The sequence below is a fragment of the Lissotriton helveticus genome, chromosome 5_1 (assembly GCF_964261635.1).
Source record: "Lissotriton helveticus chromosome 5_1, aLisHel1.1, whole genome shotgun sequence".
NCBI classification, from domain to species: domain Eukaryota; kingdom Metazoa; phylum Chordata; class Amphibia; order Caudata; family Salamandridae; genus Lissotriton; species Lissotriton helveticus.
The window spans coordinates 1,273,896,172-1,273,922,012 of NC_136065.1; the positions used below are offsets into that span (position 1 = coordinate 1,273,896,172).

A 25,841-nucleotide genomic window follows, 5' to 3' on the forward strand; every position below is an offset into this window, starting at 1 on the left:
ATGGGGAATTAATAATGGGGGTCACTCTGATATCATCTCATGTGTAATTTACGCTCTACCACTGCTCATGCCCCCATGCTTTAGTCAAACTTGTCTTGGCAGCTGCGGTTTTTTAGGTTTCGCCTCGCCGAAAGCTGCACTTTTGTTTACATGTATGGGGCTTCGTCCCGCCTCTCTGTCCCATTGGCTAGCTCCATAAATGGAGGCTAGCCATTGGTACAGAGATCTGTCCGTCATGGCCGGAGCAGATTCGTGGGCGTTCCGGCCATTTTTACTCATCCTGCCCCTCTGACAACGTCATTGCGGTGGTGGGCGGTTCCTATTTTTGGGGGGGGGAAGGTTTGTTTTGGTCATTGCAGGCCGACCGCCGCCGGAAGAAGTCCAGGTGAGTGATGCCTTCTGCTTTGCCTTTCTTGCCGTTTGCCGTTCCCGCCCCCCCTCCCGCTGTCCGTGCCTTTCCCGTCCCCCCTCCCGCTGTCCGTGCCTTTCCCGTCCCCCCTCCCGCTGTCCGTGCCTTTCCCGTCCCCCCTCCCGCTGTCCGTGCCTTTCCCGTCCCCCCTCCCGCTGTCCGTGCCTTTCCCGTCCCCCCTCCCGCTGTCCGTGCCTTTCCTGCCCCCCCCTCCCGCTGTCCGTGCCATTCCTGCCCCCCCCTCCCGCTGTCCGTGCCATTCCTGCCCCCCCTCCCGCTGTCCGTGCCATTCCTGCCTCCCTCCCGCTGTCCGTGCCTTTCCTGCCCCCCTCCCGCTGTCCGTGCCTTTTCCGTCCCCCCTCCCGCTGTCCGTGCCTTTCCCGTTCCCCCTTCCGCTGTCCGTGCCTTTCCCACCCCCCTCCCGCTGTCACTCGGTTTGCGGTCCCTAATCTCACTAAATGCGATTAAATATCAGAAATGTTCTTAGAAGTAATGAAAATGTCACAAGTCTTTCCAAAGTCAGCAGAACTTGGTAGACGCACATATACTATTACTGATAGAGCATGTCATTTAAACCCCGACCCCTGTCTTCTAAAATGAATATGCAAAATGTTGCTGTTTGCTAACTTGCATAGATTTTGGTAACTAAGAGACTAAAGGAGAAGCAGGCCAGAGGTGCACTAATGTGAACACACCAGTCGTGTCCTGGGACTTGATGGCTTTGGGTTTGCAGCAGTAAGAGCTTTTCTGTTTGTAGTTCACTTCGAAGAGCGTATGCCAAAAGGGCATTGATAGTTTTCTTACCTAGAAACAGATGAGACTGTAAAACTAAGCACCACATCCCTGGCAGAGATGAACAATGTTTGCCGGTAGTAAGGTTGAGTGAGTAGCTTATAGCTGTGTCCATTTTGAAAGGCGTGTTCAGAGCAGGAATGACATAGTATGTAAAAGCAAAGCACAAGTAGGCAGTATAATCTGCCACACACACCACTGGATTTGATCTGCTCCATTTATGAACCGAGGATTTGCAACCATTGGGTACTCGCCAGCCGAAGGTTAAACTATGGTTGAGCACAACTCAGTTGAAATACGTCTTGCAAATAATCTCTGATTATTTTTATTATGTGAAGTCCACATCTAAATACAGTTGAAGGGATTTCTGAGCTTTTACACTTTGTTGAATGTTCACACAAAGAATGAGTGTATCGAGGGTTCCATCTCGCCCGCTGCTGTCTGTCTGTCGTTCCGCCGGCTCTGCCTGCGTCCAGCTTTGCGCCGCTAGCTGCTTCCTCATTATAAAAGGTTGCCCGCCTTTCTTCTGGGTCGGCTGCAGGGTGCCGCTTGGCTGATTCTGGCTCGTTCAGAAATCTGCAGGCTGTGCTTGTGTGTTGAGGCACTGACAGGTTTCCGCTTCCTGGCAGCAGGGCCGGACTGGGAACCAAAACCGGCCCTGGCAAAGTGCTCGGCCGGCCCCACCCTCCCCACAGGAGGGTTGGAGGTGCCGCCGAGCGTTTTGCTAGGGCCGGTTTTCGGCCGATTTTGTTGCAGGGCCGATTTTGCAGCTATGCTGCAAAAACGGCCCTGTAACAAAATCGGCCCCCAGGGGCCCAAAACCGCCCCCCCCCCTTGCGGCACACCGGGGGATTGCCCGGTGCCCGCTGTGGCCAGTCCGGGCCTCCCTGGCAGGTGGCGGTGATTCAATGTCCTTGCATGTGAAGCTTCTTGTAGGAGGGGGCGCAGAACGGAATCTGTGTCACGTGAACACAAGGGCACTTGTGCCACATTTTACTTGCATTTAACACAGCATTACCGGTTTGACAAGGGGAACAAATACATTCACGGAGGCCTTGCAGAGTGAGGAGAGGCAGGGGGCTTAGCATTTCTGTACCCCTCAATATTGGTGCTGTTTCGCTTGGAATGTGGGATGGCATACATTGCAATAATGTTCTACTATTTTTGGCCCATTTAAAAACACTGCAAAATTTGGAAGCGTCAACGATAACTGCCCATTGTGAAACGTGCCCTCTTCTGTAAAACAAACCATGCACATGTTTATTAAATATTAACCATCATTTAAAACTGCGGGTTGTCAAAACTATTGTCCAGGGGGTGGGGGGCTAGAAAGAAGCCATGACATTAAAAAATACACAAGGAGCCATTTAAGCGCATAGTTCAGAGAGTGACTGCAGAATGCTAGGGAGTGCAGAGTGACTAGGGAGTGCTAGGGAGTGCAGAGTGACTAGGGAGTGCAGAGTGACTAGGGAGTGCTAGGGAGCGCAGAGTGACTAGGGAGGGCAAGGGAGTGCTAGGGAGTGCAGAGTGCAAGGGAGTGCAGAGTGACTAGGGACTGCTAGGGAGTGCAGAGTGCAAGGGAGTGCAGAGTGCAAGGGAGTGCAGAGTGACTGGGGAGTGCAGAGTGACTAGTGAGTGCTAGGGAGTGCAGAGTGACTAGGGAGTGCAGAGTGACTAGGGAGTGCAGAGTGCTAGGGAGTGCAGAGTGACTAGGGAGGGCTAGGGAGTGCAGAGTGACTAGGGAGGGCTAGGGAGTGCAGAGTGACTAGGGAGTGCTAGGGAGTGCAGAATGACTAGGGAGTGCTATGGAGTGCCAGGGACTGCAGAGTGACTGCAGAGGCTAATGGCAATGTAAATGACAATGCCATTTATTTATCTGTTTTCAAAACCAACACATAAATACAAATTTTGTCATTTACAATGCCAATAGCTCTAACTTTTCCAAAGGCGAAACCATTGCATTGTAAATGCTTGTTCTTCTGGGTGCCAAGCACTAGAGCTTCCTTTCAGTCCATATCATGAACATCTCAAACTACCTTCTCTTCAGCAAAGGATTAAAAACCGGTTTCAGCCGGCTCAGTCTCCCCTATCTCTGTCTTACTCCTTGAGCCCCAGGGCATCCTTTTGGATATCAAGCTATATAATCCCTTTTAAAATTACATATTATTTCCTCACGGTATTGAAAAACAGTACAGTCCCTGTAAAAGGGAAGATTTGGAAATTATCCCATGACATCTCAGCACTCTTCGGTGCAACTATCCATACCACGCGACCGCTGCCCTAGTATGTTGCTCCTTTACAAATCTGGGCCAGATGACCTTGGTGTAGCTGGGCCTGAAGTAGTCTTTGACTGGCACTTGGAGTCAATGAATGCTCACTTTCTAGGTACTGACTTGTTAGCCATTTTGGAGCAATAATTATATCAGTGTAATGCAGGGATGTCTTCAACACGTTTATGAAATCCTGGTTTCTGTTAAAACATCAAGCCCAAAGAATCCACTAGCATAGCACCCGGAGAGTCACATACTATGATGATGAACAAGAGCTGGCTTGTAGTCCAGTACATGGGTGTGTCCAATGCAGGCGTTACCATCTGCACATAACACAAGATAGTACTTCCACTTGGCATTTAGATAGCCCAGGAACTGTTAAGTATTGAATCAAATAACCCCTAAAAACACAGGGTCAGTTGTCGTGTGCCAATGCTCTTCTATGGCCATGGTTACACGAAGGGGGGTTTATCCAATTACGTCACAGGGACCTGGGTGCTGATTGGTACATAGAGAAAAGGGGGTCCCTGTATACAACAATATCTTCATAAGACACACAATATTATAGAAAAGAATAAAGATATAAATACGTATAAGAGACAGAATTTGTCACACTGTTATTTAATCACAACGTGCTTTTCAACTGAATATGACAAAACATTTGCAGTCCTACGATTGAAATAGTGCCCCAGGAGTGGGAAGGGTGGGTGGGAAAGTGATGTGAGGGAAGGGATGTGCTGAATTGGTCATTTATGCAAAAGAACAACTAATGCATCCTAAGATATAAAACATATCAGTCTGGCTTAAGAGAAATAGCCAGTAGCACACTTAAAGCAATCAATGCTCAATACAATGTCAAAAAACCCATGCCAGCAGCACATATATTAATATACTCAATGCTGGGAGCGCTAGCTGGTTCAAGGTGGTATCCGTCGACGTTTCGACCCCCAAATAGTGGATTAGGTACATGTAGGACCTTAAAGCGGGGTCTTCATCAGGACGCAGGGAGTAAGGCGGGGCAAATACTTCTACGAGAGAGGAAATTAAATAAATGAATACTATAATACAAAAGTTAAAAAACGCACTAAAGGGCGCTAAACATTAATCATTACCATGGACGTTACAAGGAGAATGAAAACGGTGAGGTTGAAGAACACCCACCATACTGATACAGTTTATTATCAGTAGTTCAATATGAGAAGCAACATCACTCACTTCACATGGAGTTGGATGTGTTCTCCGAAGTGTTGTTTTGGCCGAGGATCGATGCCATAATGGTCATCAAAGTCCTTGAATAATCAAAGGGCCAACGGAGTCAGATATACGAAGAGGATTAATTACATAAAATATTAATAACAGATTGGAGTGTTAACGGTAACTAAGCACAACTCACGTGTTCAGGCGGTTCAGATTAGCCGCGTGTCACAGATAAAAGCCGCAGACGCGGTCTTTATATTCTCTGGATAAATAGTAAATAGATAACTAGTACCCATTTATATGGCCACCATTGTACGCTATGCATTTTAACAACTGGTACAGTAAAGTAATAATAACCCACCTCCAGGCCGATATCAGATAGTTAACAAGGGGTTTCTTGGGATGTCGCTGCACAACAGCGTGAAGACGTGGTGGCGCGTCCCCAGTAGCCAGTATCTGAAACAATAGGGGGAAAATGGTACGGCTACTGCTAGCCTATAATCAGCATCTAATGCCTGACACACACAGTTGGGCAGGGGCCTACCTCACGATGAATCACGAAGGAGCTCCAGTCTTCGTGTTCGGCGAGCCACGTCTGCGGTCTCAAAAATCTAAAAGGGAGAACGGCTCAGGGTCATAAACTGAACCGAGTGTGTTCGCGCGGCAGCCACACACCCCATAAGTAGCAAATTCCATGGACCCTACCTTGAATAAAGAAGAAGAAGCGACAGGAGGTCTTGAATCCCTTCCTTTGCAATGGTGGAACGCGCGGTGACCGGGCGTCTTAGAGAAACGCCGGCGCTCCAAGGTGTTCTGACGCACGATGCGTGAGGCCATAGAAGGCAGACTATTCACTCTGGGTGCCTAACGTGCCGAAATGATAAAAATGTCCTCAATTTAAAAGTAGAGCCGGATTATTATCACATTCGACTATTACAGAAGAATTCTACTAAAAAAGGGAAGACTTTGTAAATTTGATGTTAATTGAGTGCATATATCTCGCACCTTTCATCACAGGAAGGTGTAGGCGAGATCATGTATCTTCACACATGTCATTTTCAAAGTTGCACAAGAGAGAGAAAAGAGATAGAAAATACATTTTCCTTGTTCAACTGATGCGTTATGTTCTGTGGCCATGAGCAGCACTCCCAGAGAAACATAGGCAATTTGATTACGCTGTGGACCCCAGTAGACCAGAGCTCATTCAGGAATCGCATAACCAGTGGCGGCTCCTTCACTAAGGCGGAGGAGCGTCGCCTCACTGCTTTGCAGCTGTGAAATGAAGGAAACATAAAATTATAATAACTCGATGTTATCATTTTATGTTTTCCTGCTGCGGCAACTTTGGGGGTGGGTCGGGGCTGTTCTGATGACACAGGAGCAGGGGGAGGAGTGGTTTGCCCCCTCCAAGTGTGCATGAATGTTTGGCTGGCCGTCTACAGCCTAGGTGGAGAACATGCCCAGGCTCCCAGCACCTGGCTGAGCGCTGAACCACGGTGCTCCGACCAGTAACAACGCTGCACTGCAGCGTTGTTACTGGTCGGAGCCAGGGGAGCCTCAGCCTGAGTGCTTCCTGTTCTGCCTCGACGGGAGAGACGACAGAGGAGAGACTTCAATGGTTTTGGTGCTGTTTAAATGCTTTACACTTGTTGCTGTGTGTAAACCTTGCTGCTCAGTGGCACAGCTACCCAGGATTGAGCTGAGGGTTCAACAGTCGAAACCCAAGGGTCCTAAAGGGGTTGGTATGTGTAGTACGCAGTGAGGTTGTACAACCCCACTTATAATACACTCAATTTCCTCACAAATGATGTATGCATTTATACCACTTTGCCAAGTTTTTTACATAGGGTTACATGGATTGACTTTCCTACATTCTAACACGCAGGTAGAACATGACAATATGTGAAAAGGAGAATCTCTGAGAAAGTGGCCTTCCAAAGTATCTGCACAGGAACAAGGTTTCTACGAACACAGCAATTTTCTTAGTTCATTCTAACTTCGAAGTAAGCGCTACCATTTAATAGTCTAACAAAGATGGCTACAGCATGTAATAAATGAAATCGTTATCATAGCTTACGTTCAACAGGGTACAGGATAATACGGTGAGGATCCCCTAAACTACTACTCATTCATCTAGGCCCTTCAGCATCCTTAACGGAGGGTGCAACCTTAGTTTGGTGAATATGCTGATCTGGCCAGTGATAGTCCATGGGCAGTGGCAAGGGAAAGATCCCTCCTGTCCAATCTCCAAGGACCTGACTTGCAGAATGTGCTACCTACACTGCCTACCTCTGGGCAACAACTGTTTTATTGTAGAATTCATATAGCACTTCATACTCTTTACAAGGCCACAAACCACACTTCGGTTCGTAGGCGCACTTTGGAGACTGACCTGATGTCTGACTCACCCACAAGGTTGAAGTCACTGATGGTGAATTGCATGTCTTACCCAAGTACATTCCTCTTACCAGTGTCCTCTGTGCCTTCCCGCAAGCATGTTTTGGATGTACAGTTCCCTGGAATGAGAAACTACCGTGTCACCCAACCTATCAGATCACCCGCTAGCGGCTCCATCATTGCCTAATGCCCACCTTTCCAGCACGCGAGATGCTCCTCAGCTTCTCTGCCACCTCGAGTTCCTGGGCAGTGCCCACAGCCACTTCCCATTGGGTGAAGAGTACCTTACTCAACCATCCGTGGGCGGTCTAAGACTCCCTGGGAAGTTGTGCTTCAGGCGGCTTTCAGACACAGCCGTGCATCTGCCCTACCAGACATATTGGGCTCCAGAGCCTGCCACGCACCATTGGGCCAAGCTCCCGTTGCTACGGGAAACCTGTCAGTTATGGCGGGGCAACAACATGTTTTATCAATAAAGGTTACCCTGAGCTTCTGCAGACATCTCAGTATTGCAGACCAGTGCCGGCGCTCTTACTCACTGCCCTCGAGCATCAAGCAGTAGCAAATGCAAATGATATATACTGAACCAGGGGCATGCTACGGAATATAGTTTATGGTTTGTTGGTGCATACGTGCAGGGAGGGTATTTATAGTTTGTTAATAAATGCAGGTTTTAGTTCCATTAGCCACCACGGTTCATCCCGCTCTTAGCACCCTTTCAGTTCCAGAACAATGCGAGTCTTCTCTGCACGGGTACTGTGCAAGTGGGAGAGAAGCACTGGAAAGAACATGCAGGAACCTGCCTGTTATACCGCCCCCACCCGTGTCTGTGCAGCACTACCACACGAGGGGGCACCAGGAGCGTGAGTCAAGTTCACACTGAGCCTTCTAGCACCTGCAGGCATACCAGTGCCCTGCTCCCTGCAGTCTCAGGCGTGTAAGATGGTGGTATGTAGTGATGTTGTACGGTGATGTAGGTTGTACACGGTCGTAGGGCCTGTAGATAGTGATTGTGTAGGATGCAGGTGCAGCTGTAGACTCTGCAATGTTGGGTAAGGAGTGGGTTGTAGGAGGCTTAGCAGTAGGTAGGCATGCAACTGTAAGGTGATGGTGCTAGGCGCTGTATTGGGTGCAGGTGGTGGTGGTGTGTGGTGCAGATGGTGTCAGTGGTTGTAGTCGTGAGAGGTATAGGCTCAAGGTGGTTGGGTGTGGTATGTGTTGCAGGCAGCACTTCACTAGGTGTTCCTGTAAAGGTAAAGTGGCAGAATTAGATGGTAAAATCGGTGAAGGTAACAGAGTTGTGAGTGATATTGGGTATTTGTGGTGATTTGGGGGTAGGCGGTGAAGGGGCAGGTGAAAGCCTGGAAGAATGAAGAGAAGGAAGGTGGGTGTTGTGAGGGCACAGGGTGGATGTTGAACAAATACTGCTAACTCTCCTGCACTTTCTGGGAAGATGGCAACATATGCTTGGGAACAAGTAGAATGTATGCCCACATGCATCAAACTGAATTGCATTCGCAAACGGTGCGAATCGCAAAATTCGGCCGTTTGCGAATGCAATTCATTGTTTTGGGAGGCATTAACCTTTTTGGCTTTTTCGCAATTTAAGAAATCGCAATTTATTTGCGATTTCTTAAATTGCGATTGCATTTAAGAAATCGCAATTTTGCAATTTCTTAAATGCAATGCATGATTATTTTAAAATTGCAAATTCGCAAATTGGAAGTGGTAAATTACCATGAAGTTAACCTTCATGGTAATTTTCGAAAACTTTCAAAAATGTACAAAAGTGCATTTTTGAAAGTTTCATTTTAAACACAGACATGCCCTTTGGGCATGTGTGTGTGAAAAAAAGCACTTTAAGGTACATTTCAGGGATGCAGGGGGCCTGCAACCTTGAAATTGCATTCTCATTTTGCGATTCCTTATTTGCGAATCGCAAAATGAGAATGCCTTCACATTCATTCCTATGGGCCTCTCATAGGAATCAATGGAAAGGTATTCCTTAATTGCTTTTCACAAATTGTGAATCGCAATTAAGGAAAATTAAGGAATCGCAAAACAAAATTGCGATTTTTTAATGCATAGCCGTTTGCGAATTCTTAATTGCGATTCCTTAATTTTCGCAATTAAGAATTCGCAAACGGGAACATTGATGCATGTGGCCGTTAGAGTTAAGCAGGCACATATGACTTAAGTGGTGTAGGTGGCAGAGTGTAGATGGTTTCTGGTGGTGTGGAGAGTTTTGAGTTTAGGCTGTGGTTTTGGGGGCTGAAGTAAAGGAAAGAGCATGTGCTGTAGAGAATGTAGTTGGTTCTGTGACTTTGGGTAGATTTGTTTTGGAGTTTGCAAATGGTTTGTGGATCAGTGAGAACAGGTGATTGTATAGTGTATTAGTGGTGTTGGTTTTGTGCATGGTGTAGGTGATGGTTGTGGACAGGGCCACTGAAATTATGCGGCCAGAGAGGGGCTGATTATGCGGCAGGGTTGCATGAAAAAATATGGCAAGAAAAGGCACATTTATGCTGTATAATTCAACACATTTTGTATCGTTTTACTTCATTATTTTGTCATTTTGAACTTAGTAACACTGTCTGGGTATTGGTTGCACCTCATTAGTATCTGTTTAACACCCAAATGTATTGTATTGAAATTGCATTTATATAGCGCTTGCTACCCTTGATGGGTGTTCAAGCGCTTTTTCAGCAAGTAGCATGCTACTCTGGAACCCATACAGTGTTAGAGGTGAATTAGTATAGTGAAATATGAAAGTAATTTGAGTTGTGGATAAGTTAGTCAGTTATTTGGATTGAGAAGAATAGCGAAGGGGTAGAATAGGTAAAAAGGTTTGCATGTATATTGCGTTTGCTACCCCGATGAGGTGTTGAAGTGTTTTTTTGGCGAGTAGCACGCTACTCCGGAACCCATAAAGGATTAGTGGTGAATTAGTATAGTGAAATATGAAATTAATTTGAGTGGGGGACATGTTAGTCTGATATTTGGAATGCAAAGGATAGTGGAGCGATAGAAGAGGGAAGGATTTAGATTTTTGTTTGTTTGTTTTGGAGCTCATGGCAGTAGGAGGAGGCTCGGGATGAGTACTAGAGAGGTGGAGGGGGATGAGGTCAAACACATGCCTCTACAGAGAATGCATTGGTCCACTAAGCCACCAAACCCAGCATGGCTTTCAGGAGGGAGCGTTTTGACATTTGCATTTCACACATTTCTAAACCCACAGATTATCCCCTACACACACACACCCTCCCCCTTGCTTCCTTACTTTGAGCAGGAAGCAAGCAGAAGTTACCCTGGTGTGCGCCCAATGTGCACCAGCTCTGCCAGTTCCAATGAAATACACTGGTGAGTGTGCTAAAACCAAGGAAATTTCACACTTGCTTAGTTTGCATTCAGATGTGGAGCACTGTGAAAGGCCTAGTGTTATCGACAGTGGTAAAAGAGCACAGAGAAAAGGTGGGATTCAATTTTACAGAAAATTGAATATAATATTGCTCAGTTTCGGTCATAAACAAAAAAAAGAGACAAATGTGACACAGTGCAGACACTGGTGACACAAGCAGCAAGAAGATGAAAGCTCTGGAGTTTGAAGAAAGAAGAAAGCCGGTCAATAATGGATATTAGTTTTCTACCAGCAAATTAGTGTCTTACTTCAGCTCGAAAAGTCGTGTGTTGTTTTGCGCTACTGTACTTGAGAGAACATGTGATGATATAGCCCTACAGGGTAAATTTCTCCTTGAACTTCCTAGAGTTGCATGGACATGTATGGTTTTTAGTCTAGGTGTCCTATTCCCTAGTTAGGAGTGCAAAGCGCTGTATAGAAAAACCCAGTGATGATGATGTTGAATATAGCGATATAGGGTCTATACATCCAAACTAGGATCCTGGGGATACCAAAGCAGTGACTTGAGCATGGTACCAGAGAATTGTGCACAATGATTCTACTGCACTATTGTGGTGCTAGGGAAGGACACGATGATCCGGGGTGGTTGTTACAAGGGATAAATTCACTGGATCATACCATTTAGTGCAGTTGTGACCCTGGAACTAAAGCAAGGGGCTGCAAAAAATGATCCAACATATTCAAGCCCTTTTTCACAGTGAAAGTGCTCGGCAGCCAGCCTTGCAGGCGATAAACATGTTGGTTCATGGAGTCTTATGAACTACTACAGTAGTAATTACTGCAGATGAGGGCGGATACAGGACTCATATGGTGCGAATGAGTTAGTAAGCCAATGACCAGCACACTGAAGCGGGGGCTCGTGCACCGTAATCCAGGGTACTAGAGTACTAGACTCCAGCGCAGCAACAAACTGCACAGTGTTCCACGGCCTTCAGAACATGGCCATGGCTGGCCCGATTAATTATGACCTTTGCAGCAACTTTTTCTAGAACACAAGTCGCAATTTCCTTCAACACACAATCCCCAGGGAAATTTCACTGAAAAGTGCCCGGTAAACAGGGAGCTTGGGAGTTTTTGGAGTGCGGGACCAAAATCTGCATTTTATGCACCCTTTTTGAACTTAATATTCGTATCTGTGTTGTTTATCGCACCCGATAAATTATCTTCCCTGCAGTGTGGAAATATATCAGCTTTGATAACTCTCTCACCCTATTCCAGGCCGGCTGTAATGTGCAGTAGTTCTGTTCTGGTGAATGCTTGTCAGTGAGGGATGAACATGTTGGTGCATGGAGACCTGCAGTGTAGGGTTGGACACTATGAATCACACTGAAGGCTTCTGTGGCATAGTGGGTGACGAGGGACCTTCTAAGCATGCAATTGGGCTCTAGGTTGTGCTTCACCTACCCATGCACAGCAGGTCAGACGAGGTGGTGCACCCCCGAAGCACCACCACCCCCTCGTTGACAGGGCAGGCACGGCGACAGGCTGCTCTTCTCCTCAGAGAAGAACCCTTCAGGACAGGGCTCGCACTGGTGTCCCTTTGCTGGCTGCAGGGCATTCTGGCCCCATGGCCACCGGGCGGGCACACCTCGCAGGCTGGCACCGGCTGCTCCCGTCCTCCAAATGCAGGAAGGTGCCTTTAGGGTAGCAATGAGCAACCGAAAGGTGACCAGTCCGGCTTTGCTAAAGGGCCTTACCCTGCGCTGCAACACGTGTCGCTGCATTTTTAACCCTTTGAGGTAGCAGCAAAACATTTTTTTGTTAAATCTGCAGTTTATACAGCAGATGATGGATTATGTGGTAAATGCACAAATCTATAACTATGCGAAAATCGCTGTGGCCGCACAACTACATAATTCCAGTGGCCCTGGTTAAGGGTAACAGTTTTATGGAATGTAGTAGTTGTGTAGATAATGGCAAAAGGGATCATAAATCTGATGAAATATGTAATCAATTGATGAAACAGTATGCTTACCACAAAGGTCCTACTGTCCAATCAGCATTCCTAACTCTGAGCAAAGTTGAAAAAGTAGAACAACTTTATACGTTTAAGAATAACATCAGTGTAAGTAAGACTCGTTTATTCGTTTGTTTACACTTTGCCAGCCGTTTTATTCACTGCTTGTATCTGGTATTTATCTGACTAGTAGCTCTATGGTACTGTAGTTCAGCTCAGTTTGTTAAATAGTTAAGAGGTGAGTTGCATAACTGTATCTCCTGATTCCAAGCCTTGTGCTTGGCTTCTTATGAGGCTGACACTCCTTAGCTCGGCGCGACACAGGCCTCTCCGGTTATTTTCTTAAGCCTCTCTGCTCTATCAAGCAAACTGTTTGATGAAAGCATCTTACTTATTCCGAAAATATTTGAACTCTGGTGCAGAATAATATCCCTTTATACGAACTGGTAACTGCACTTTGCATACGCGCCCAGTGTCTGGCCTTCCAGATGTTTCTTATTGCATGCAGGCACTTCAGGCGTTCCTTGTGTGCTTCCAGTTGTCTCTCTCAGTGTGTCAGGTTGTGCTGTTTGTTTTTTATATGAGAGGGGCACCCCGGAGGCATCTTGGTCTATAAATTCAATAGATTGCGTAAGCGGCCGGATGTTGGTGCGGATATAGTCAGGGTTGTACGGTTTTCCCTCAGTTCAGGTGGTGCGGTCGCTTGCTCCCTCGATAAGCTGCCGGGAAGGAAAGAACCTACTTTTCTGAGTGCCCGAACAACGAGGTGTACAGTGTCAGAGGCAGACAGTAAATATATACTCAAAAAACAGAAGCACCGGGGGGTGCTGGGGTCCACGTTTACCCTCAGGCTACGAGTCTGATGCCAGCCTCCCAGAAATCTATGGGTACGGTTTGGGTAGCACTGATTTAAAGTAACTTTCTAATTATTTGAAGAGTTCAAATTCTATATTCGTATTAATAATGCCTAAACAATGCCACTTGCATCACAAAATGTTTCTAAAATATAAGTAGTTAGGTTGACCAGGCCCTGAGCCTAAACCAGCCACAGTCAACCCCCACTGCACATGGTCTTTTGCTGTGCACATTGGGGGTAGCAGCAGGCTCTGTGCCATGCCTGATAAGCCCCCCACTATGCATGGCTTTCGTCAGTGCACTGTATGAGTTGGCTGTCCATTAAAAAAAAAAAAAAAAAACTTTCACTTTTGGTTTGTTACCACTTTCGAATTTGTGGACCCTTGCTGGACCTCCCACTGGGCTGGTGGAGACGGTCCTCGGTCCCTGAACAGGTTCAAAAAACGTCCAAGACCCCTTTCAATGGATTCACAGACTGTGGGACCCAACCTCGAGCTCTACAAACCCCCGAGTATTATAAGCATAAAAAAAACAAGGTTCCTTTGGGGCACCACCAGCAATTAATGCTCCTTTGCCCATTTATGGCGATGTCATTGTTGTTTTTCAGAACACGGGGACTGAGTCCCACCACAGCATTTTTCTTCACGGTGTGACCTGCCAATCAGAGAGCTTTTGGTCCACATATTTGGCTTTGGGTTCACAGATTCAAAATGGATGATGTGAGAAAAGCCTCCTTGTTCATTCAGAATTGAGTATGTATTTAAACATCGAAACAGTAACATGTATGTGGGCAAGGACCCGATTGATCAGGTTTCAATCTTTGACTATATGGGTGTTAGATTAACTTCAAATCTAGATTGGGCTCTGAAAGTGCAGAAATCACAGTGCAGAAATCACAAGTATTTTTAATCCAACACACCGCAAACATCTCTAAAGTACACAAAATGACAGTTTCTAAGAAGGTTGCTCCTGCCCAGGAATTATACAATGTTAAGGCTCTGGGGGAAGCCCTGCATGGGTCAGAATCTGGGGGTGTGTGAATATTAATGTTTTGTCAGCGACAAAAAATAATTTTGTAACATCACTTTTGGGTCTGCCAGTGAGTATCTCAATTGCCCCTTTGTTTCTTGGATCTGGCATTAAGACGAATAACCCAGAAAGTAGGGTGCAGACTTTTGGCTTACTGGTATAGATTATTGACTGCAAAAGAACTGGAAACCTAATGTGATGGTTTAAGAGACCTTATGTCTCCTGCTTCTGTGTGGAAAATTCCCTGACTGAGCCATGTTAAAGTATTCCTGGGGGAAATGGAATTGGAGAGATGGGGTCAAGTCAAGATAAGCTTTATTCGGCTTTTGAGAGTAAAACCATAAAAGCAACCAAGACAAATACATAAATGCAAAAATAACTCAACATAACATTGCATAATTAAAAGGGAATACATTTAACCCAACTAAAATAGTTTAACAAATCAACGGTTCAAAACAAATCAGTAACCCAAGATACACAGAATCCCCCTTTTCATCCAGTGTTATAGTGATTTGGTGCTCGGGAACCAGGGTAAAAGTCATGCAGGTCCCAAATACAGATGGAGCCATCTCCAAGTTTGGGCTGGGTAGATCGCAAAAAGGGGGTAATGTTCCTACGTTTGAATTTGATTAAAATCAAGTCCCCCGAAACATTTTTGGGCAGATGACCAAGCCACCCCACCCTTCTGACACTCAGTATCCCACCATCTAGCGCGGATGGTAATGGTCTATTGTTATTGAGCCAATAAATGGCTTTATTCAATAGGTCCTGCTGTGATTCACGTGTGCCTGGGCTGAGTGCAGGGACCCCGGAAAGAACGGTGACATATGGGGCGGCTTCAGGGGGTAGATCAATACGATGACCTCTTTCTACTGAGATAATAGGAACTCTATGTGGGGCATGTTCAGGATTCAGAGTAACACTACGACCAGATAGAATGGATGGTATAACAGGGGAGTCACAGGTTTGAGGTATCCTGGGAGCATTGTTGATAGACCTTTCCTGAATGCTAGCGGGGATCGAACATGTAGATATAACAGCATTTCCAGGTGTTGGCTTTGACCTTGTTACAGATTTTTCGATCCTGGACAGCCTATCCCCCAAATCATTGATTTTTGCTATCAATGGAGCAATTGTAGGGGGGATACAAAGTCATTTGGTCGGGTCTCAGGTTTATCCAACGTTGATGAGGCTGGGTTGGGGCCAGGCAAAGAGGGGCTGCAGTTATTGGAAAGAGAGAGGGTAATGTTGGCGGAAGCCTGGGGAGTGCTAATTGTTTGATCAGTGACTCTGGTCACTATGGGGGGGGTAGAAGCAACCGGGATATAGTTTGTGCCACACAGTGCGTTCAGCTCTTCCCAGATGGACATAGTAGGTGGAAGACAGGATCCCGGGGACCAATGTAGAATGTTAAAACGGTAGGGATTGAAAGGATAATAAAGTGGCTGTACCTTCTCATATGATGGGGCCAAGAGTGGTGGCACGTCCCGTCCTCCTTGTGCCTCCGAGGGCCACAGAGGGCCCGCCCTTTGCCCGGGCTTAGCCCCGGGCGCTCCCGCGCGCGACTCGCGGGGCGAGAGGGGGTGTCAGCCTTTAACTGGCGCCTCCGGGCGCTCTCGGCGCGTCACGAGCGCGCTGCCTGGCTCAGGGACCGCTGGGAAGTGTAGTCCCTGGTCGCGTCCGCCTGCTGCCTGCTACCGCCGTTCCCCTCACGGCTCCGCCCGATGGCGACCTCCCAGGTGAGTCTCTGGTGTTCCCCCGCTGGCTCCCGGGGGGTCAGCCTTTAACTGGCGCCTCCGGGCGCTCTCGGCGCGTCACGAGCGCGCTGCCTGGCTCAGGGAGCGCTGGGAAGTGTAGTCCCTGGTCGCGTCCGCCTGCTGCCTGCTACCGCCGTTCCCCTCACGGCTCCGCCCGATGGCGACCTCCCAGGTGAGTCTCTGGTGTTCCCCCGCTGGCTCCCGGGGGGTCAGCCTTTAACTGGCGCCTCCGGGCGCTCTCGGCGCATCACGAGCGCGCTGCCTGGCTCAGGGACCGCTGGGAAGTGTAGTCCCTGGTCGCGTCCGCCTGCTGCCTGCTACCGCCGTTCCCCTCACGGCTCCGCCCGATGGCGACCTCCCAGGTGAGTCTCTGGTGTAGATTATTGACTGCAAAAGAACTGGAAACCTAATGTGATGGTTTAAGAGACCTTATGTCTCCTGCTTCTGTGTGGAAAATTCCCTGACTGAGCCATGTTAAAGTATTCCTGGGGGAAATGGAATTGGAGAGATGGGGTCATCCCCAGAGAATTTAGGTGCAGTCTCTGAAACAGGCTTAAAAGAAATGTTCTGGGAATTTGTGGCTGTTCAAACTGCTAGCAAATGCAAGGGAACACTGACTATGGAGTTTATCGTTTTTAAACAGTTTCCTCATTATGAGCCAACTATAGATGAAATAACGCCTCCTCTTGCAGCGCAAATTCTACATCCATTTCAGATACAGATCTATTCTATATAGTTTGGTTGAAGGAGCCCTGGGTGCAGTCTTCAGCCCTAGAGGTTTAAAGGGGCAGTAATGTCTGGCTGTGAGATCTGTGCATTATCTTCCACATACTAAATCTTCAAGCGGGAGACAATGAGGATAATACTATTGCATTAATAGGTGGTCTGAGCTCCAGGCTTGTGGTTTGAATGGAGGAACCAGCTGATAAATGTTTCCGTATTTTTAGTTTTGGCATTCTAGTGCCATTAGGAATAAACATTTGTATCGCTTAGGGCGAGCAACAGAAACTAGCGCGTGCAACAGAAAGTGTCCTTATGCTACACCTGCTTCACTTTTCCAAAAGAGTATGTCATTTGCTCTGCATTATTCTATAATGCTTAATGGTGTGAGCATGGGCCACCTATCCTTGGGACCTATAAGGTTGCCCCTTATGAATGAATACATCTGAGGATAGGCAAAAGGGTTAGGTTTAGAGTGTACCTACACATACTTCAGCCACCTAACCTATCACATGCACCACCACCTTCCGTTTACAGCTATGTATGCCCTCCTACACCACCACCCACACCCCAATCCTATAGACACACTAGCACCAAGATCAACGCCACGATCTTACACCTGCACAAGCATCAGAAACACAACGGTCTGCTTCAATTTTGGCACTACCTCTATTTAACAAACATGCTGTTGCTGATCCGTTAAACAAAACTGTAACAATCCAGACACACCTGAAGGCGAGTTCTCTCGCCTGGAAAAATTTTACCATACAGTGTATTATTGATTAACCACTTTCAAACGTGACACTCCCGTGATTTGTGAAGGTTATGTTTGCTGAGAGGACTTGTCTTCAGCTTTGTGTAGAAGATAGTTATTAAACAGTTGCTAAGCCTGTTATCTATACCAGCACCATAGATTCGAACTGTCTATCTTTTAAGTATCGGGAAGTATGGAGTATCAACTCTTGTTTTCTTTTAGAAATGGAACATTATCTAATTTATATTGTTTGTCATGTTGTATAGAGAAAGATGTTGAAACAGTTCCTCGCAGAGTATGCAATGTTTACCTAACAGGACAGGGACCTCATATTAGTCTAGTCTCAGGTTTGGTTTGATGTCTATGTTCAATTTGCTAATGTTTTCGAAGGATGGAGGCTGAAATTTAACACCCAAAGTGAGTTTGACTTCCACCTACCCTGAAAACATAGATTGTCAGCAGGATATATTAATATGATACAAACCTCAGCACCTGGATAAAATCAATTTGCAGGTGTATGAAGTGGCCCCAAGGAGGAGAATAAGCAACATGGTGGTCTTCATCCCTTTCCCAGCTTTATGTTGCTGACAAGTGGCATAGGTGTGGCAATGATTTTGGACCATAGAGGGGAAAAGGCACATACCAATGGATATCTGCTGCACTCATCATGCCACCCCTACTGACATGGACTGCCAAGTTATACAACCATGCAAATTTGGGGAGTAGACATTTCAGTGCGACCCCTCACCCTATTTTCTTGGCTAACATCAAGGCAATGAGTAGAATTTGTATAAATTGCCCATTTTTTGTGGGAGTTGCATCAGCTATCAAGAACCCTCCTCCATCCAGAGGAGCCCAAAGTCCTGTGTCACTCCAGATGCACACTTTGAGTCCTTGTACATGATGCCTTTAGTCATTTGGTCCTTCCAGAATTTCACCACCTTTAAAAAGTTGACTGAACATGGCTATTTTAGCAAGATGCTGTCTACATCGTCCCATTCCTTTAGACCTCTATTGGGTTGGCTATAGCTCTTGGTTGTCTATGCTCAATAAATGACTATAACATAACAATCTTGTCCTTAGCCAAGATGCAGTTGTAACTGCAGCAAGCTCAGCCACTTGTGCAGACCTTACGTTTAGTAATCCACATCTTTCCACAATTTGATATACAATACATGCAACGTAACCTTCAACCAGGACACCTTCATCTTTTCTAAGACATGATCCATCAATAAAGTAGATCGACTCACAATTAGGCTAAGAATAGAGCGGCTCTATTATCCATGATTAAAGATATCCTAGATCTTCCAATCTTTACCGTCTCTTGTACCTCTAGTCCCCCCCCCCCCCCAATATGACCCTTCATGTTCTCTTATTTCTTTCCCTACTATTCTTTACAATGCAAATATGTTGATTTTCAGCACAATTACACTTCAGGCTAGGCCTCATTTACCAAATGCCCTGAGAATTGTGTACAAGTTGATACTGTAGTAGTGATCTATGTATTAGGAATACTTGCTCAAATTCCTCAGCCGTTTCTTGTTAAAGAGGAGAGCCACAGGCAGTGATGCAATTCCCTTGGATGTTACAGACTTGATACTAAACATGTCTCACTGTAGGTTTTTCTCCTTTGTATTACAATAAAACTTAATTTATAAAAAGAAAAATTCACAATTGGGAATGGTGATGTGGAAAAGTGGGTCTATTGTCTTGCCATTCACTTCGCCATTTTGTGATTCACTCCACCATTTTGTGCTGTGCCCTTGTGACTGACTTTCTTTCCGTATCACAAACACTTTGAAGCTTCACTTTTGACCTGTTACATTCCTGCACGGACACTCACACCCTGTTTGTGTTTTGGCCTGCCACAAACTGACCAGCTCGTGCTCAACCAGTCGGACAGGGAATTTCTCAGATGCTTATCATCCTCACCCTGTACATTGCGCCCTGCGGGTGTCCATCAACAGGCCTATCCCTGCTTGCTGTGTAATCATACCTCTCACCTGTGCCCTGCAGTGGTAAACAGCTAAATATTTGTGGACTCCATTATATAAACATGCTTTTCGCCTACACCCTATAGGGGCCTCCCCGTTACCTGTGCTTATCAGATTAACCTTTGTTTGACATGTAATCATGCTATGCCCTGCAGTACCAATTAATCAGAGTGACCTCCGTGTGTACTATGTAATTATAATGTTTTGCCCATATCCTGCGAAAAAACCCAAACGCTACTCCCCTGCTGTTTCTCCAGATTTACAATTTGTTTAGGAATGCAATAAAAGATTATTGATACAACTCCCTTACATGCCTGGGGCAGGATAGAGGGTATATAAGGTGCAGAATCAATGCACTAAGGCAGCCTGCCTCCTCAGACAGCTATGGGTGTCTGTTGTTAATGCCCTCTCCATCTCATGAGATTGTAATAAATATCCTTTCTCTCTGGCTCCAGTGTTGGTCTCAGTTTATATTCCGGACCCCCGTGGACCATAGAGTGACCCTGACACCTTTGGTGGTCTGCCAAAAGACCCCCAAATCCACAGTGACATCAGTAATAATAATATGGGCATAGTGACCAGGACACTGACAATTAAGCAGTCATGTTGTTCTCCCTCCTCAAATATGGGCATCAGAGAAACAGGGTTCAGGGTGGGATGACGGATGAGAGTAATGTGCCAATCAGAAAACAATAAAATATTATTTTGGGACAAACCGGCTGTAGAGAGATGCTGGGTTTCGGTGGTGAGAAGGATGACAGCATCACGGGGTACAGCAGCAATCAGAGGAGCTTCATACAGTGTTTTCAGAGGCTTCAACAAGATGTGCAGCAGCCACACAGCCGAGAGAAGGTGAGAGCCCAGCGGCAAATGGGTCCAAGGCAGGGCCGGAATGGCCATAGCAAGCACCGGGTGTTTTCCCTTTGGGCTGCCAGGGTGGGGGCGGTTTTGTTAACGGGGGCCGGAAATATTGGCCCTCTGTAACAAAATCGACTGAAACCGGCCCTAGCAAACAGCTCGGCTGCACCCCCTTCATCCCCACCTCTAAGGGGCCGGCCGAGCAATTTGGGCCGTCTTTGGTTCCCAGTCCGGCCCTGGTCCAAGGCTGGGCAATAATAATCTACGGTCTTTTTCTGAACCCAGGGACCTGGACCAGTACACCAGGGGCAAATCCAATGCGTGTGTGACAATACAAAGTAAATGGTTTTACATTATCAAGGGCAAAGTTAGTGCCTATTTATTCGTTGCACAAATGTATTTTCAGTCTCTTTAGACTGTTGCAAGCTTTCATGGATGTCCTTTCTGATGTAATATTGCTAGGGCTTTGCCATGGCAGAGTAGCCTATGTCCTATCGTCTGTAATACCCAGCCATACACAAGAAAGAAAGAAAGAAGCGATATCTTGGGAAACGGTCATTGCACTAGGAAACTTACAAATGGCTTTATGTGGTCAGGTGACAGATGGCTCTTCCCGCAGAAATATCATGGCCAAGATATTGTCCTGAGGCGGGGGGGGGCACAAAACTACAGCTTTTTATTTGAAGCCTTGTGCCCTTTGTCAGCCAGTTTGGGGGGAGGTGGATTGAATCGACCTAGCAGTGATCAAAAGTAATAGATGCCAAGAGTAAGTCACCAATATCTTGAGCCAAAGTAGAATCATAGGGGAAGACCAATATGTCCAGGTCCTTCTTTGAAGCTTAGGAAAAGATTGACAGAGAGTCCGTAAATCCTTGAGCGACCTGTGCCACAAAAGTAAATACCATTGGAATGCGAAGAGGATCTGACTCTGTTCATGTATGTGGATGAAAAAGAAGGCAGAACAGAGTTCTAGCACGGTAAACCATTGGGCATTCGCTTGAATGCATGGAAGGATGGTGGCAGCATTGGGAACCTTAGGGAAACTAGGATGACCACATTAGTTATAATGTGCAGATCCTGAACAAACCTGTACATGTTGACCTTACCCACGTTGCTTTTCGGCAAAATGTGGGTATTACACCTATTGACAATAGGCAGCAACAAATCAACAATTGTGGAATGGCTCAGCACCCGGTCTGAAAGGGTTCTAAATTATCCTAGGTAGCTTTTCTGTGGGTTGGTCTTGAATTTCGAGACTGACAGACACACACACACACACCCTCATCCCGTGGAGGGGTGTAGAGGAATAGGGTAACAAGGTAAGGGCTTCCTCAGTTATTTCTCTAAAAAAATCTCGTGGAGGGAGGGAAGGAACGGTATAGTACGCTTGCACTTGGCTGACCTTGGGTCAGGCGACCAGAGGGGCTTGCAAAAGTGCCAGGGCAGGAAGATCACAGGGTCTCTTTCTCACACATATTTATGCTTCAAAGGTCTGTGCTTCGGGCCCTGGCACTCCAACGTAACGTCCCCTTATAGGGCTATGCTTTCAGCCCTACCAATAAGGTGGCAGAGAACTTGAGGTGGGCCTTCCCCTTTTAAAACGTGGGTCTGCTGCTCTGTCTAGCTCTTTGTTGGGAATCCTGGCTTGCTGGTTGCAATGTCCTGCACTTGATTCATGCTTTGCTGCTTCCATGGAGCCTCAGAGTTGCCAGCAAATGAAGCAAGGTAAGTAAGTAAATGTTGTTTCTCTGAGCATGTGCGAATGTGTGTTAGTGAGTTTAGGAGATTGAATAATTGTGTATGTATGTGTTTTAGAGCTTGTCAAAGAGAGCGATACTGAGTGAAAATCAGTGAGTGTGAGAGAATGAAAAGTGAGTGCGACAAAGTGAGTGAAGGACTATGTTTGAGTTAGAAGGAATGAGTGAGGGGGTATTGGGAGTGGAAGGGGAAGTGAATCAGGAATGTCATTGAAGCCAGAGCAATCCTAAATCTTAAAGCAGAGTGCCTTTATGTCAGGAGTTGTGAGTGAAAGCCAGTGAGTGTGAAAGGATGTGAGTAAGTGTGTTTGCAAGTAAACTTTTGAGTATGTTTGTGTGTGAGAATGATTAAATGAAAGTGTGAGTGAGTTGGAGTGATTGAGGGGGCAAGAGAGTGAATGAGAGAGGGAGTGAGCATCAGTAAGAGAGTTTGAGTAAGTGTGTGTTTGTGTGTTTTATGCTTTTTTTGCAGAGTTTTATATAGCGCGAACTTAACCCGAATCGGGTATCGGAGCGCTTTACATAGCATCGGGTATCGGAGCGCTTTACATAGCACCAGTTACGTTACATGAGGGCACACATTCATTTTTGTTAGGCACGGATCACAGGATGTCCAGCGTCATTGCAGAGACTCGAACCCAGTTCCCCAGATTCTAAGTCGACCGCCCTAGCCGTTAGGCCAACTCCTCTCCCAATGCTTGTGAGGCTGCCTCTGCCCATGACATACTCAATATAATTCTGGGCTTTGGGGGGCACCCAAGGTAATATGCTGCTGCTGGCTTATTGGGGGTAATTCTCGGCATAAGTGAGGGCACCCGTGGCAAAATGCAGGCCCTCACACCCTATAAGTAATTCTTAGCAGGCTACTGACAGTATTGTCATAATGTGGCATTGTTATTGTCAACGTCTGCTTGAACAATATAACCCACTGCAAAACAGTACACCTACTTCCAAAATCCCTAGGGACGGCAGAAGAACCTTCTGGACAATCGTATAAAAGACAGCCGAGAGGTTCAAGACAGCAACAGTTAGGCACTGCCAGAGTCTGTGGCTTGAGGCCAGACTCCCACTAGGATGGCTGGAATCCCATCACCTGCTCTTAAAACAGACTGAGTGGCATCAAACGACCTCCTCCTTACGCTTGCCCAGTTAGGTGAAGACCACCTTCCCCAATTTCGTCCCTAAAGCGTCAGGATGAAGATGGGGTGAATGCTGCTGTGCACATAAATGTCCAAATCCACACCCTTCAGGAGGGAGTGAACTAGTGGTTTTGTCCTAGACAAGGGGATCTCTTCTGTGGTGAAGGATGTGTTGATGATGTCCTCCATCCAAGAAGAAGAAGAATACCACACATCTTGCTGGGTTTGAGCCAACATCAGTGGCCTGCTCCCTTCGGAGCTGAGCTCCCCGTGTTGCCTTGAGTTTGAGCTGGTGCCTGGGCTGCCCCACAGATGCATGAACCCTGTCTGACTCGGGTGCCCTCCTAGTCGGGTATAAAGGGGTCTCAGCTCTAGGTCTGTTACAGCGGGTGAGCTCTCTGGATCGGAACGACCCGATGGTTGTCTGTAGAACAGATGAACATGAGATTATAAAAGTGAAAAAGCGTTACACAAACAGGGTCATGGGCAGCGGGGCCTGGGAAACATGCGAGTAAAGTCGACTGAGAGTAAAAGTGCTTTGAAGATTGTCAAATAGATAGACAGCCTCGGGAGCGCAGGGTGGAGGTCCGTCCACAGGAAGCGCATTCCATGGCCTCGGGCTAAGCAAGCTGAAGTATGGCGATGACTTTTATCCTCTCTAGATGAAGCCCATTCTCAGCACGCGGTGGCGTGATCTGAAGGACGCGGACCGCGCGCAGCTCCTTTTAAGCCTTCACGCACGCAGCACGCTGAGGACCGAGGAGCCGACCTGTGCGTGCCAGCGACGGCGTTCCAAGGCGGGAAAGAGCACCAGGTGGAATTATAAAGACGCCACGGCACTCAGAACGAGGCTGCCGGTAGGGGGTGCCAGTTCTGTGTAATCACGTACAATGCCATTGACGTGTACGTTTCAAAAAAACGTTTTTTATCAGATACGTTGACACTAGAGATACGTTAGCCATACCCAGTGTGAGCTGCAACCCTGTAACGAAAAGGCGTGATGTGTATATGTTATATGTTTGTATTGTTGGGAGAAAAAAAACTTTTCTAATACAAAATATATTGAAATAAAAAAAACTCCCAGAATGCAGTTCTAGCCGGAAATGAAATTATTGTGTCTTGTGGACATAGTGCAGTCAGACATACATGTATTAGCCCCCGAAGAGACGCCGGTGTGCTGCAGCACAGGGCAAGACGAGACTTGGTGAGCTCTGGGTCCGTTTCTTGACGCCCACAGTTGTGTGGCAACGCCCTGGAAAGAGAAAGGGACGGCTGCAGCAGTGCACACAGGAGAGGGCTCCCGCATTAATGAGGCGAGTAACCGGTGGCAACTGCTGTTCACGAGACAGAGGAGGCGGGCTGAACTTTAGGCAGGAGAGGAACTTTGAAAGAAGCTGTGTAAAGGCTTTTTGAAAGTGAAATACGAGAAGGTAATGAGAGTCCCAGACAGTTGCCATGGGTACATGATATACAATTCAACGTGAGTCCAGAGACCCACAGTCTATCTAAAATGGAGAAATGTCAGGGTGAGAACAGAAGAGCAGTGTAGGAAAGGACCTCTTTATGTAAGGTCAACCCCCCACGTTTTTTGACTCATGCTGCTGTTTTTCTACTCCGTAATACACCGGGCCTTGATGTCCAGGTCTCAATGCAGGTGTTGTGACCCCCAAAGTACGTGTACAATTGACTAATAAACAATTTCCTCATTTAACTTACCTATGAGTCTCTAGCATATGGGACCAAAGGTACCCCAGGCTTGTATTAAATATCACTAGTTGACTCTTAATTGAGCCCCCACTGCAGTAACACGATGAAAACGTGACTCTAGGCCTGCCCTACAGCCTAGTCAGGCAGCTTTAAAACTACCAACTCAGCATAGCAAAATAAACCCTTTGCCAGGTCAAACCCTTCCTTTTCAATGTTAGTAAGTCACCTATCGCGGAATGTATGACGTTACTACGCATACATTTACAACGCGGTACTTTACATCGCGTTTGTTACAACGCAAGTCGTTACAACGACTTGCGCTGGAGGGCTGCGCTGGATGGCGCTGGATTTAGTAATAGTATGATTTACTATTCCAACTCCAGTCTACATACAGTAGGGAAGGTGAAGGAATAGTAAATCATACTATTCGTTCGGTTAGAGCTGCATCCAGCGCAAGTCGTTACAACCTTTTGTGTTGTAATGCCTGTGATGTAAAGGCATTGCGATGCAATGCCCGCGTTGTGAAGGAAGTTTCCCACTATAGCGTTCATGTAAAGCGCTCTGATATCTCTGGGTCTAGCCAGCGCTATATAAAACTCTTCAAATAAATAAACAAATAAATAAATAAAATAGCCCACCAGGCGGGGGGTCAATGATAAAAAGAAGGGCATGCTCCTTTTGTGTTTTACATGCCTTGACAGTGGAAAACACAAAATTGGCATTTTTATGGTTGTTATATTAAACTTGACTCATTGCTGAGATTGGATTTAAAGTAACTTTTAATAGAAAAGTGACTTTAGAAAGACACCACTTTGTTGCCCTAACTTCCAG

General features: G+C 46.5%; 1 protein-coding gene across 2 annotated transcripts in view; it reads left to right on the forward strand.

The window, feature by feature from the left end:
* Window positions 1–25,841, forward strand: part of ARHGEF40 (Rho guanine nucleotide exchange factor 40) — a 382,900-nt gene that overhangs the window by 97,952 nt on the left and 259,107 nt on the right. The gene's annotated exons all lie outside the window — the stretch shown is intronic.